The 14,179-nt window shown below is 41.9% G+C and overlaps 1 long non-coding RNA gene across 2 annotated transcripts; it reads left to right on the top strand.

Moving 5' to 3' along the window:
* The first annotated feature begins 398 nt into the window (after positions 1 to 398).
* On the top strand, positions 399 to 13,598 carry LOC111094215. 2 transcript variants are annotated; one of them, XR_005384786.1, is made up of 3 exons: positions 399 to 660; positions 2,971 to 3,125; positions 13,083 to 13,598. It is a non-coding gene; the product is annotated as an uncharacterized LOC111094215 (long non-coding RNA). The 2 variants fall into 2 exon arrangements; XR_005384785.1 differs by lacking the exon at positions 13,083 to 13,598 and adding an exon at positions 5,034 to 5,157.
* Positions 13,599 to 14,179: the final 581 nt, after the last annotated feature.

The raw sequence follows: 14,179 nt of genomic DNA, 5'->3' as shown, positions 1-14,179 counted from the left end.
GAACATCCTGACTCCCTTTTGCCCAATTGGTGAACACTTTATTTTTTATTTTTTAAAAATATTTTATTTATTTATTAATGAGAGACACAGAGAGAGAGAGAGAGAGAGAGAGAGGCAGAGACACAGGCAGAGGGAGAAGCAGGCTCCATGCAGGGAGCCGGATGTGGGACTCAATCCCAGGACTCCAGGATCATACCCTGGGCTGAAGGCGGCGCTAAACCGCTGAGCCATCCGGGCCACCCCAGTGAACACTTTAAAGCAAAACTCAGCTGTCACTTCTGCTATTAGATGCTCCTGGCCCCACACCTCAACGTGGAGACAGCTGCCATTCTCCTTTATGTGCTCACTAGGCCTTTTGCAGATGTACAGCCCTTTATTATTTGCACGCATGTTCATGTTTGACCCTACGTAACTGTAAGGTGGGGAGGCAGGAGGTCTGATTTATTGGTGAGTCCCCAGGGCCCAGAAGAGGGCAAAACACAAAGTTACATGCTTGGTAACTGTAGAAGAATGAATGAATGAACTCACGAATCAGCTTCAAGTAAAGCAGCAGTTATTTCTGTGGGGTATTCTTGAGGACGGTGGTAAAACGCGAAATATCTCACAAAGGTGGACAATGAAATCTCGATCTGTGATTAAAGGCGGCAGCAGCCAGACAAGGTGAGGTCGGCTCCCAAAGGCATGGCCACTAAGCAGTTTCACAGAAGAAGGGGGATGGCTCAGAGGGTCTCCTGAGATTTCTGCAACTTGTATTGATGAGCTTGCTCCCTAAACCATCTCCTCTCACACTGACCCCCTTTTTAAACCCTAACATAGTTGAGCCCCTTAGTATCTCAGGTGTGGATTATCATTTATTTAATTAGGACAGTAGCCCAAAAGCAAGCCTCTCTTCAATCACTCTGCCTTTCTTTTTCTTTTTTTTTTTTTTCCACTTTTTTTTTTTCCCACTCTGCCTTTCAATGCCAAAGTACTCACTCCACCCAAATTTCCACCCCAATCCTCCACATACCTGGAGAATATGGTCTGAGGAATTTAAGCTCTTTCAGTCTTTAGCCTCAACTTACTTCTTAGTAATAGTCCACAAAGTGAATTGGCAACAGTGGCTCTAGGTATTCACAGTAGTGAATTTAATGCATAGAACTTCCAGCCCTCTGGGACCTTCTATCCTTGTAGCCTTGTCTACCCCATCTCCCTTCACTATCTTTCCCCAACTGTTCCCCATTACCTGAACACACCTCCTCATTCCCATTTCCTTGCCCTTGCATATGCAAAGGCATATGCCTTTTCCACCACTAGAATGCAAACTTACCTGAAGATAGAAATGGGCTTCTGTCTCCTGGGTCTTATTCAGTGCTCTGCACATGAAACTCAATGAATATTGACTGAAGTAGGGAAGTTAGTTGGCAGGAAACAACTCTGTGGGGGCTTTCCTTGACCTTGTGGCTTCATTTTCCACTGGCCAGGATACCCACTTCTGTCACTTTGTCTGGGTCCTGCCAGCTGAGGCATGGGTAGCCATCTGTCAGTTTAGGATGGTGCCCTGCACCAGGGCTTTGATAATGGGAGAAGGACCTAAGTATTGAAGGTGTCACAAGGCAAACATTTTCTTTGAAGTTTGATAGAACTGGCCAAACTTTCCTTTCTTGATTTCTTCAGAATAAAAACTACACACAAACACACACACACGTGCACACACAGAAATATATTCTAACTAGTGAGGATTCTTTTATTTTTATGAATGACAAGGATGTTAGAGCAGAGAGGAAAAATAAGGCAGCAAGAGGACCTTCAAAGAGTTTTGGGGTGTCCTCTCAGGAACACATGCGTGCACACACATGCACAGAGGCACATAGACCAGGGAGATCACAGCGTGCACTGCCACTAGAATGGAGTCACAACATAGGTCTCATGAACATCATGTCCAGATGGTTGCCCTGGCATAGTCAGACAAAACCTGCTCAGAACACACAGATTGTGCAGGTTGTGTCTCTCCTTCACAGCAGAAGTCATGACCAGCCCCGTTTCCCACTCACACTGCAATCTGCCAAAGGGAAAGAAAGGGAAGCAGTTCACAGACATCATTATCACTTGCTCAGCAATGTGGACTCCTCCTCTAAACTGGCTTTCCTGCCTGCCAAACATGGCAGCCAAGATAACTCTTGCTCTGGGACCAAATCAAAAAAGAGAAGAATTTAAGAAAAAAAATTAAAGTCCCCCTACATAGCAAAACCCACAGTGCTCTGGGGCCACATGTAATTAACTTAGAGCCTCTGATGTCAACAGCTTCCAAGGCTGACATGGTGCATTCGCAAACACATTCCAGGAGAGTCAACATGATCTGGTGTTGACACAGGCCCATAACTGTCAGAGGCTGTAATTTTCAATTTATGGATGCTGTAAAGCTTTGGCAATATGATTGCTACAATGTGTGGTGTGTTTTTGACAATAAGCAGGAGGTGGGAAGGTGGGGAGTACTGGCTCCACACATTTGGCCATGGCCATGGGCTCATGAGGGCAAAGCTGTGGTGATTTCTGCTATTGCAAAGCAACTGCAATAGTAGCTCCAACAATGAACTTGAGAATGTTATGTGGTTCTTTACTAGCAAACTATAGACTTCTGTAACAGACCAAAGGTCATTATTTATTCAATAAACATTGATTGCCACCTATCATGTGCCAGGCTTATAATGCAGAATCAGCACAATGGAAGCACAAGAAATGGGGTGTAAGTTTACCTCCCGGGGACTCAATAAATGTTAGGTCTCCTTGCTCACAAGAATCTTCTTGGAGGGAACACCTGGGTAACTCAGTGGTTGAGCATCTGCCTCCGGCTCAGTGTGTGATCCTGGGGTCCTGGGATTGAGTCCCACATTGGGTTCCCCTCGGGGAGCCTGCTTCTCCCTCTGCCTGTGTCTCTGCCTCTCTTTCTCTGTCTCTCATGAATAAAAAAATATTATTTTTTTTTAAAAGAATCTTCTTGGAGGAACAATGAAGGAAGAAAAAAAACAAAATGAAACAAAGGAGAGGGATAATGAACACAGCTCTCATCAGCCTTGACTCCTATTACCTTGCGGTTGGTGTCCATGGATGCAGGTGCAGGACTGGTTCATGTGGGCTGCGATACAGTGAGTAACTAGTTCATTGAGACCCAAAGTTCTGATGATTGACCAAAATAAAACATAACCAGAAATATTTTTCATTTATTCTCACTTACAGGGAAAACACGTGGAGGCCCTCAGACTCTAAGGTTTGAAAGCCTAGGCAATGTGGTCCCAAGCTGGTACCTGTGGGTTTTGTATGTGTGTATGCACATGCATATACGTTCATATGCCTACATGGTGGTCTGAATTTCTCCAAAGAGATACTTCTGGTTCTCAAAAGCAGAGGTAGCAGAGGTAGCCAGAACTATGCAATCAGCAAACATTTTCTAAACACCCAGGCTTTAACAGAGGGGCTAAAGGGCAGACTGTGTGGCTCTCAGAAGTTAGTGTACATTTGTTTAAGAATAGAGAAGAGAGAACCTGCTTAGATTCATATTCACACACTCATTTTCAGGCAATTCCAAGTAAGAAAGGCTTTTATCTTTAACAAAAAAAGAAAAAGAAAAAAATGTTACCACTACCTATCAGAATGGCTAAAATCCAAAACACTGACAACACTAAGTGCCGCCTTGGAAGTGGAGCAGTAGGAATTCTCATACACAGCTGGTGGGAGTACAAAATGGAACAGGCACTCTGGAATATAGTTTCTTACAAAACTAACTATACTCTCTCCATACATTCCAGTAATCATGCTCCTTGGTGTTTACCCAAAGGAGTTGAAAACTTATGTCCATAAAAAACCTGCACGTGGATGTTTTTAAGGCAGCTTTATTCGTAACTGGTAAACTTACAAGCAAGCAAGATGTCCTTCAGCAGGTTAATGGATAAACAAACTGTGGTATATCCAGACAACAGAAATATTATTCAGCAGTAAAAAGAAATGAGCTATCAAGCCATAAAAAAAGACACAGAAGAAACTTAAATTCATACTATTAAGTGAAAGAAGCCAATCTGAAAATGCTACATATTATATGATTCCAACTATACGACATTTTGTAAAGGGCAAAATTACAGGGACAGTAAAAAGATCAGTGGTTGCCAGGGACTTAGGGGATGGGAGGGATGAATATGTGGAGCACAAGAGATTTTGGGGGCAGTGAAATTATTCTGTACAATATTATAATGGTGGATACATATCTTTATACATTTGTCAAAAACCATAGAAGATACAACACCAAGAGTGAATTCTAATGTAAACTAGAGGCCTTGATTGAAATGTTATGTCAATGTTGGTTCATTGACTGTAACAAATGTACCATTCTGGTGGGAGATGTTAATGGTGGGGGAGGCTGGAGGTGGGCAAGGGAAGGAGTATATGGAATTCTCTATACTTTCTGTTCAATTTTGCTCAATTTTTGTGAACCCAAAACTCTAAAAAACAAAGCCATAAATAAACAAACAAATGAATGGATGGATGAGTAAGAGAAAATGGCATTCCTATCTGTGAATACTTGAAGAAAGGAGTGGATCTGATGGATAAGTTTCTCAGCTAGAGCCCTGAGCAGATTTCTTGGGTTCTTTTTGACATGGACATATTTTACATCTTCACATGAGTACATAGCCATATTTAGAACTGGGATACTGGTTCCAATGAGCTTGCACCAAGCCCCAGGAGTTGGGCCACAGCTTCCAACCCAGAGCCAGACAAAGTCTACATGGGGGTACAGTCAAGAGCTCCCAGTGTTCCATGGCCAGGAAAAGTAAGAATGCTTGACCAGGCACAGTAACATGGCTGTGATATATTAAGTGAAAAAAAGTGCTTTGCAAAAGAGCATAAATGGTCCCAATTCTATTGGATCTTAGACAAAAGTCATCAACTGTTAACAGCAGTTGTCTCGGATGACAAGCAAATGTGACTTTTATGTTCTGCTTTATGTGTCTCTATGTTCTAAATTTTCTACAATGTAGATTTTTATTATTTTTTAATCAAAGGCACAAGAGAGAAAATATAAGAGAGAATGATCATTGAAGGTTTGGGTTTATCAAGATGAACAATGACCAGCAAGCAAACCTCCCTAACATTTGACCCAGAGCAAACTTTTGAAGAAGGAATGAGGTACACTGAGTTAAAACAAAACTGTTCACATGATAACATAAACCACAGTGTTGTTTTTAAAGTCAACCACATAGGCTATAGCAGTAAGGATCTGCCCAGTTCTTGTCCACTCCCAGGAGAAGAGAATCAAAAGAGCACAAAAGTATTTGAACATGGCAGGTTTTCCCATCAAGGTTCAACCTCTTCATACTCGGAAAGAAAAGGCTCTCTCCAAAGCTGTAAAGGGCAAGAATGGTAGTGTCTGCAGCCCTAAAACAGATACAAATAAGACAACTGGAGTTATGGGCCCAAGCATTTAAATCTTAATAGGTTGAGTATGAGGAGGTGGGGGGAGGAGACAGAAATTAAATAAACCTGAACCATAGCCAGGAATCAAAACCCAACACCTTCTACTTGATGTGATGGCTCTTCCAGGAGCCAGTTAACACTTCATAACTTTACTGACACCCACAAAAGAAACCATTCCACAGGGGGAACATGTAACAGTCCACACACCCAGAAGTGATCACAGTCTCTGAAGCAGAACAGACAGTTCTCCCCAGAAAGGTTAGGCAGTGAAGTAAAAGAATATGGAGACATTTTTTTAAATATCCCTCTACATTCCTGAGTGTGATTTATCCATTCATATCCTGGGAATGCATATTTTTGTATTTCAGTGATAGGCTCCTATATGATATGTGAGACAGTGGATTTCCAAATCCCATCTAGGAGGCTAGATGAGAACTTAAGGATGGGCTGTGAGTTCCTACGAAGAGCTGCTGGGCCACTGAGATGTGGTCACCTTGGTTCCCTTGAATATGATGAGAAATATCCTGAATCAAGGTCACTGTGGTGGTCAGGGGCTCAGTTGAAGGTTAGATCTGCAAAACCAAGCAGGTGTTATTCCCATCTTGGGCCTTAAAAAAAAATTAGAGCTGAAAAATTCTTAGAAGTCATATAAATTGACAGATATCTCATTAGAGGTTAGAGAAGTAGGGTTAGGATTAAGTATGAGTCATTAAACATTAAATGGCCTTTTTAGATTTTTATGATGTATGAATAACATTGATATTCACATCTCCTTTATCCTTCATAACAAAGCTACGTAAGTAATATTGTCACTACCATTTTATATGAAGAAACTGAGCCTCAGGGAAAATGCCTTGTCCAAGATGGTAAGCTAGTAAGTGCCAGAGCTGGGATCTGAACCCAGATCTTCTTAGTCAGCACTCTATCCACATTGCCTCCCCTAGGGCAGCTGGCTGAGTACTACAAAGGAACTTCCAAGCACAGGGTTTGCAGAGGGAGCCTGGGCAGTGTGAGAGTCTTTCCAGGACAGGGATCATGTCCTGTTTACCTTTGTCTCAAGGGCTGGTGTATGGAAGACTCATCACATATGGTGAATGATAGAAGAGGAGTCAGGAAGACTTGAGGAATCCAATGGAACTCAGTGCTAGCTCACAGCCTGATGGCTTTAGGTGAATCTATGTCTCATAATGGGCTCTCACAGAAGGTAAAGCAATGAAACTTCCAGAAGCACCTTTAAAAGCAGACTTGGGGGTATAGTGACTGTAGCTCTGAGCATATGTGAACCTCCCTCCCTAACCTCTGGGGACTTTCAGAAACAACTTTGAGCCACTTCTGAGGTCTAATCTTTCTGCCCTGATGATCAAAGTAGTTGATATTTAAATTATTTTTGTGTTTTAAAGTTCATATCTGTTTTTGAACTTATCAATCTAGAGTAAATATCTTTCTAATGAGTTAAATATATATATATTATATATATATTCTCCATAATGTGCAAGAACATAATTTATCTAATTGACACTCTATTGATGGTGATTTATGTTACTTCCCATTTTTTGCTACAATAACTATGCTGCTGTGAGCATCCTTGCAAAGAGAGTTTCTGAACTTAATAAAGAGGATTGGGTGGAAAAAAAGAGAAAAGGTGACTTTCAGCTTGAGGAGGAAAATTAGGCCAGACTTCATGGCACATGAAATTTGAGCTGGATTTGGTGGTTAGGTAGAGATTATGAGGTAAGGATGGGGGAAATGGCAATCCAAGTAGACAACTGACCTAAAGCAAAGGCAGAGAGCTGGGAAAGCATGGGGTATGACTGGAAAGAGATACTAATGAGATTAGAGCACAGAAGGTGATGATGAAACAGAGGGGCTAGAAATAAGATTCCTAAGTATGTTTGGATAAGACCAAGAAGGGCTTTGACTGCCAGAGAAAGTGATCTATCATTGTAGATCATCAAGATGGTTTCATGTTGACTCACTCATGTTAGAGATCATCCCTCCAGGCCTTAGTACTCAATGTGTAACTCAAAGTCAATTCCCCTTAATGGTAATAAAGAAAAAACAATGTCCTTGATTCTAGATTGGAATATTGGAAAGGAAAATCCAGAAACTCAGAAGTTCAGTAAGAAATGTATGAAATCACTTAGTATGTACTTATCACACAGTAACTGTTCAAAAAAAGGTAATTATTCTTATGCACAAGCACAGCAAGAGGTCGTTTTGAAAAACTGCAGTTAGAAACAGGTTGCTTTTTGTCTTTTTTTTAATGTTGACTTTGCTCTCCCTGCATTTGTGTTTTTAGTTTCCAATAAAGTTGCATGGGGAGAAGGCAAGCTTACTTGAAGGAGAGAAAAGGAGAAACCACACATCCGGGAGGCTGCTGGAACTAGTTTTCAGATTGCTTTATCTCTTTAGGATTCAAATCCTCACTAGCTGATGATCAAATTCACTGCAGTCTAAACTGGCCTAAATTTTTTTTTCTGTGTTTGGAGTTTATATTAGAAATTAAGATTTACTGCATTTGCAGACCATTTTTAGCCTTTTTATGAAAAAAGTGAAGGCAATAGAGACCCACTTGTCCAATGTGTCATTTTAAACACAGTGGGCAAGCAGAGGGTGGCAGCTTTATTTATCACCACACGCTCACTGGAGTGCTGGTAAATGGAATTGCTTGCTCTGCCAAGCACACAGGGAATAAGCACAGCAGTGAGGCTGGGTTTTTACAGCAGCTCTGTGATCTTGAATTATGAAAGGATTAGACAAGGTTTGAGAGAAGGGAGGCTCTGTTGTTTTTCTTCCCTCTTTTGTGAAGATTTGAGAGTGAGGAAAAGCCTAGAATAGACAATAAAAAAGTCCACTAGATGATGCTCATTGGAAAATGGGTTGGGGGATTTCTGATTTATTCCCTCTGGTTATTTGCCAAGTCAGAAATCATGATGCAAATAATGACTTCTCTCTCTGGAGTGAGGAATCCATTAGTGTTAGACCTAAAGTCCTGCTGGGTCCCTGAAGCACTTGCTTTCCCTGCCAACCTTAAGGGCCACACAGTATTCCATCCCATGAATTTTAGAGTTGAACCCCTTGTCTGTTTAATGACATTATTGATAATGGAAGTGTATTTTTTGGAGATTATCTTACCTCTTTGCTGCTAAACTGTGTCAAATCCAAATGACCTGCAAGTATTTGGTTATTTTCTTCATTAAACATGCTACATGGCACCTGGGTGGCTCAGATGGTTAAGAGTCTGCCTTTTGTTGAGGTCATGATCCTAGGATCCTTGGATTGGGCCTCACTCACATCGAGATCTCTGCTCAGGGAGGAATCTGTTTCTTCCTCTCCCTCTGTCCCTCCCTCTGCTTGTGCTTTCTAATAAATAAAATCTTAAAAAAAAAAAAAAAAAAGATGCTACAGATATCAATAGAACCATTTCTAGGCCAATCCCTTACTTCTCTCTGTCTGTCTACCCTTTAGACCATGCTCTCAGGTCTCTGTTCATCCCATCATCCTTGGGTACCACTGCAAGGCATGTGCCTGATAGAAGCTATCTTCCTGAGAACCTATTTAAAGGCCTCAATGTAATGGGAGGTTCTCCCTGCAGATCCAACCTTAGCTTACCTCTCATCCTCATCAGTAGCCACCAAATTCCTTGCACAAGTCATGGTGTCTCTTATCTCTCAGCCTTTGCAAAGACTGGTCCCTTGGGAAGAGATACCCATCTGTTAAAGTCAGCAAAGGGCTGTCATAACAAAATACCATATACTATGCTGCTCGAACAACAGACATTTGTATCTCATGGTTCTGGAGGCTCAAAGTCCAAGATCAGGGTGCCAATAAGGACTCTTCTTGACTTGCAGGGGCTGCCTTCTCAACTGTGTCCTCCTGAGGTAGAGAGAAATCTTTCTTTCTTCTTATAAGTAAACTAATCCTACCAGGAGGGACCCACCCTCATGACCTCAACCAACTCTACCTCCCAAAGGCCCCATCTCCAAACACCAACACATTGGGAGTTGGAGCTTCAACTTACTAATTTTGTGAGGTTACGAAACATTCAGTTCATAACACCATCCCACCATCAAATAGGCTTTGCTTTAGGAAATGACTTAAATGCTACCTCTGCTGGCGTGTTTCCTGAAATGCCCAAGGCTATATTCTCTTACAGAATCCTGTGTTTATCGTGGTACTTATCACACTGTTTTGCAATTGTTGATATATTTGTATGTCTTCTCCTGCCAGGGTGAACTCCTTGAGGGCAGGAACTGACTATTATTCACTGATGGATCCCTACTACCCAACATAATATCATGCATATAGTAAGCAATTAAATGCCTATTGTTTGACTGCATTAGTCAGGATCTGCTAGTTGTTTCAACAACAACAACAACAACAACATTTAAGACAAAGAAATTTATTTCTCTTATACTTATCAGTCCACTGCAGTTGTTTAGTAAGCAGCCTTCCAAGGGGTGATTCAGGAACTCAGGCTCCTAAGCATGTGGTTCCACCATTCCCTAGGACCTTAGAGTCCTATTCCAGTCAGCAGAGGAGAAAGGATGGAAACAACACACCTCTTGCTTAATCACTTCTGCCAGAAAGTGACATGCTTCTTTTCCAATCACATTCCATTGGAAGAAGTGGCTTCAGCCACAAACAAGGGCTGAAAAGGCAGGGGGAGCAGGCTGATAAATATGATCCCTGATGGGCAGCTACTTCCAATCACCCCTTAATTAAGGAATAAATGAATCAATGAACAAATAGATGAATAAAATCAAAGATATAGTACAGTGGAAAGAACACAGGAAATTGGGACCAAGAGGCAAAACATATTAAATCACCCAATACTCTGATTTTATAGGAGAAGCAAGAGGTCCAGAGTAAATGACTGGCTTTAAACTGTTTAGTGGAAGACCTGGGGTTTGAATTCAGGTGACCTTGGTTCTAGCCCTAGTTTATTGAATGGATAAGCCACCCCCTCACTTCTCTGAACCTCAGCTTTGTCATCTGTAAAACTGTATTATACTAAATGCTCCCTACAATCCCAGCCCAGAAAAGGGGCCACAACCAAGACCTTGAAGGTTCTGAGAATGGTACAATTCACGTCCCTGGGATCATACTTGACAACCAAGAAATGAAAATCTGATCTGCTGATCAGGTGTTTTATCTGCATATCCTAGATCATCCCTCAAAGGAATGAATGACATTGTGAAGATATTTAGAATCAGACAGAACACTATCCACATACCTTTACTCATCCACAATTAGCCTAGGTTTGCACCTGAGGTCAGTGAGCATGGCCTAAATGCCTGTGCCATTCCTCAGGCAGACATCAGATCATCACACAGTGAGGATGAGAGCTATCTGAGATGAGAATTTGACTCCTGATGGTATTCTGGTTATTTTTTAAAATTTTATTTATTTATTTGAGAGAGATGTGCACAAGTGGGGGGAGGAGCCGAGGGAGAAGGACAAGCAGACTGCACTGAAGGCAGAGCCTGATGTGGGGCTCAAGCTCAGGACCCTGAGACCATGACCAATGACACCATGACTCAAGCCTAAATCAAGAGCCAGAAGCCCAGGTGACTGAGCTACCCTGATGGTATTCTGATTCTTAACAGCAATCCTGTTCTTCCTTTGTAAACATTTCTAACCATGCATTTCTTGCTATTCTGATGTGCTCTAAATCTCAAATTTTAAAACACCTCGGTGGAAAAGATAAAAGAGAACTGGAAAGCATGTTTAACTTCATTAGGAGCCTCTTTTAGGAAATACGAATAATAAACTTGAATGACAGTAGTTTTCAAAATGAACTTCAAATGGGGATAAACAAACTTAACTAGTTATTTTTGAACAGTTACTTTGAAACTTCAAATGTTTCTTAGCCCCAAGACTTTCTTTTAACTATAATGACTTTCTAGACTCTCATTTAGCTAAATGACTTAGGCTTAAATCCTCAAAGTACAAATCTGTAAGAAAGTGTCCTAGAACTCTTGCACGTTTTGCTTTCGTTTAGACCATTACATTGCCTCAAGAGAAAATGAAAGGGTTTCCTAATGTTCTGAAAGCTATGTATTCCCATGCATAGGACTCAATAAACACGATCACAGTGTCCTTTACACCTCCGAGACTCCAGGTCCTCTCACTGTGAAATCCTGTTCTGACTCATGTGCCTTACCTCCTTGTCCTATTCCCCCCAACCGCCCCATACATCTCTTGGGGAAGAATATCCATTTCCTGAGGTTAGAAAAGGATAGCATAAAAATGATGCTGCTTTGAAAGTTAGTGGCAAAGTACTTCCGAGGTTCAACTTGGCAAAGGAGACTTCCCATCCTCTTCCAGCTCTGCCACTGCCATTGCACACAATGTACCTTCCATCCCAAATCTGGAGCACTGTTCTATAAAGAAGAAAGGAAAAAGCAAGCTGTCTGAAGAGTCTTAATTCTTCTTCATGGAATAAAGCAACATGTTACTGTGGCTTTTGACCTCCAGGGGTTGGATTAGATGATTTTCCACATGGTTTACTGTGAAAGGTTTTATTGCACATTCACCTCACAGATCCCCCAACAATTTAATTGCCATAAAAATAGCTAACATATGTGGCAGGTTTTAAAAATGTCCATCCACCAAATGGATTTGCTTCTCATGTGGCCGCCCAGAGCTGGCAGCTTTTCCTCTACACATCTCACTAAGGTTCTATGCAACAGGGTTAGAGAGTCACCCTGAGGAGCTATAATGAATCTGGCTCTCAGGAGAAAGGAGACAGAGTCTTTGTTCCTATGACTCTCAGAGACATATCTTGGTTGTCATTTTTCTTCTTCTATATTGGTGGAAGTTTTGTTTGCTTGTGTTTCTTCTTTGGGAAGTGAGTTTCTAAAGAGCATTCTCTATGGGCCATCAAAAGTTTGTATAGTCCTTGATTCCATGAACACAGAATGACCTAACAGGGTCCATGGCCACTGTCTCAGTGGGCTGGTCCATCATATTCTCCCAAGTGTTCTCATTTGTATGCCACCAACACGACTGACCTGTTAGAAACAGAGGGAAAGAGGGATACCTGGGTAGTTCAGTCAGTTAAGTGTCAGACTCTCAGTTTTGGCTCAGGTCATGATCTCAAGGTCATGAGATCAAGCCCTGCGCTGAGCCCCATAATGAGCCTCACATTGGGCTCCACACTAAGTGGGGAGTCTGCTGGAGATTCTCTCTCTCCCTCTCCCTTTACCCGTCTCCCTGCTGACTCACTCACACTCTCTCTCAAAATAAATAAATCTTTATAAAAAATAAACAGAAGGAAAGAAATCTATAATAATCTACTAGAAGCAATGCAATTGTTTCCTGGTAGGAAGTCATTGTCTTTACATCCCACTAGCTAGCAACAACAATACTTAAAAAAAAAAAAAACATATATGGATGCATTTCTTTTTATATAACAGATGTTACTTCTCAAAGTGAGGCTGCCTTCTGAGAAATCCTTCAAGGTCTAGTTAATTAATGTCTCCTCCACAGATTCAATAACCAGATGTGATTTCTCCCCTGACCTCTCTTGTCACTTGTCATAGTGTCCCATAGCTGTTACTGGGCAATCCAAAAATAGCCTCATAGAAGTCTGAGAATCAGTCTGTTAACAGAAGTCCCCCATCCTTCTTCAGTAGTGGTGCCCTCTTCAGCTGCCTATAACCCAGCCTGAAGAAGACACTGCCCATCAGAGGAATGCCATTATCTGTCCTTAAGTGTCAACAAGATTTCCCAAGCTCCAGGTACCAGAAGAAAGCTGGGAAAGGTCAGGTAAGCCTTCCTCCTGTCCTGTTCTCTCAGACCCTTGCCTTGTCACCTGGTTCAGGAGTCTCCATCCAGGCCCAGTGAAGTCCTTCTTGGGCAGTTCTATCAGCTTCTGATCTCAAAATTAATCCAAAGGACAAGTGAGGGTCCTTCCTTTCTTTATCCTGCTTCAACTAGCATTTTTCATGCCCTCTTCTCTCCCCTTTAGTAACAGCAACAGACAGAGGAACATTGTTTTAGGAGCCAGTAGCAGAATTCATCTGGTAAAGACTTGTTTTTTGTGTACCAAAACATTTGGATAAGCCACTTTGGCTGTATCAAGATGGTCTGTAGGAGATAGGCTGAATGAGACAAGAAAGTTTATAAATTGAGAAGAATTTTTGAGTTTCTAGGAACAGTACTGGAGGGAGAGGGGGCCTGGGAAAGGGGATAAGTTATGAGAGATGAAAAAAGATGATGGGGGATCCCTGGGTGGCGCAGCGGTTTAGCGCCTGCCTTTGGCCCAGGGCGCGATCCTGGAGACCCGGGATCGAGTCCCACATCGGGCTCCCGGTGAGTGGAGCCTGCTTCTCCCTCTGCCTGTGTCTCTGCCTCTCTCTCTCTCTCTGTGTGACTTTCATAAATAAATAAAAATTAAAAAAAAAAAAAAAAGATGGTGGGAAGGGGTGGCTGAGGAAGAAAGCAGAGAGTCTGTGACTCAAGAGAAAATGAGAAATCCCTTGACAGATGGACTTTTAGAATAGGGAAAGCTAATCTTTTTAGTACAAAGTCATTTATTCTGCCATGGACAACAGTCTTATATTAAAAGGAGCTGAATTAGGGGCACCTGGCTGGCCCAGTCAGTTAGGCAGCTAACTTTGGATTTTGGCTCAGGTTATGATCTCAGGGTTGTGAGATGAAGCCTCACCATGGGCTCCATGCCCAGAGATTCTCTCCCTCTGCCCCACACTCTGCTCTCTCTCTCTCA

Source organism: Canis lupus, chromosome 36 (genome assembly GCF_011100685.1).
Source record: "Canis lupus familiaris isolate Mischka breed German Shepherd chromosome 36, alternate assembly UU_Cfam_GSD_1.0, whole genome shotgun sequence".
NCBI lineage: Eukaryota > Metazoa > Chordata > Mammalia > Carnivora > Canidae > Canis > Canis lupus.
Note: the sequence above shows the minus strand (reverse complement) of the source record. Positions and strands in the feature narration are given on the sequence as shown.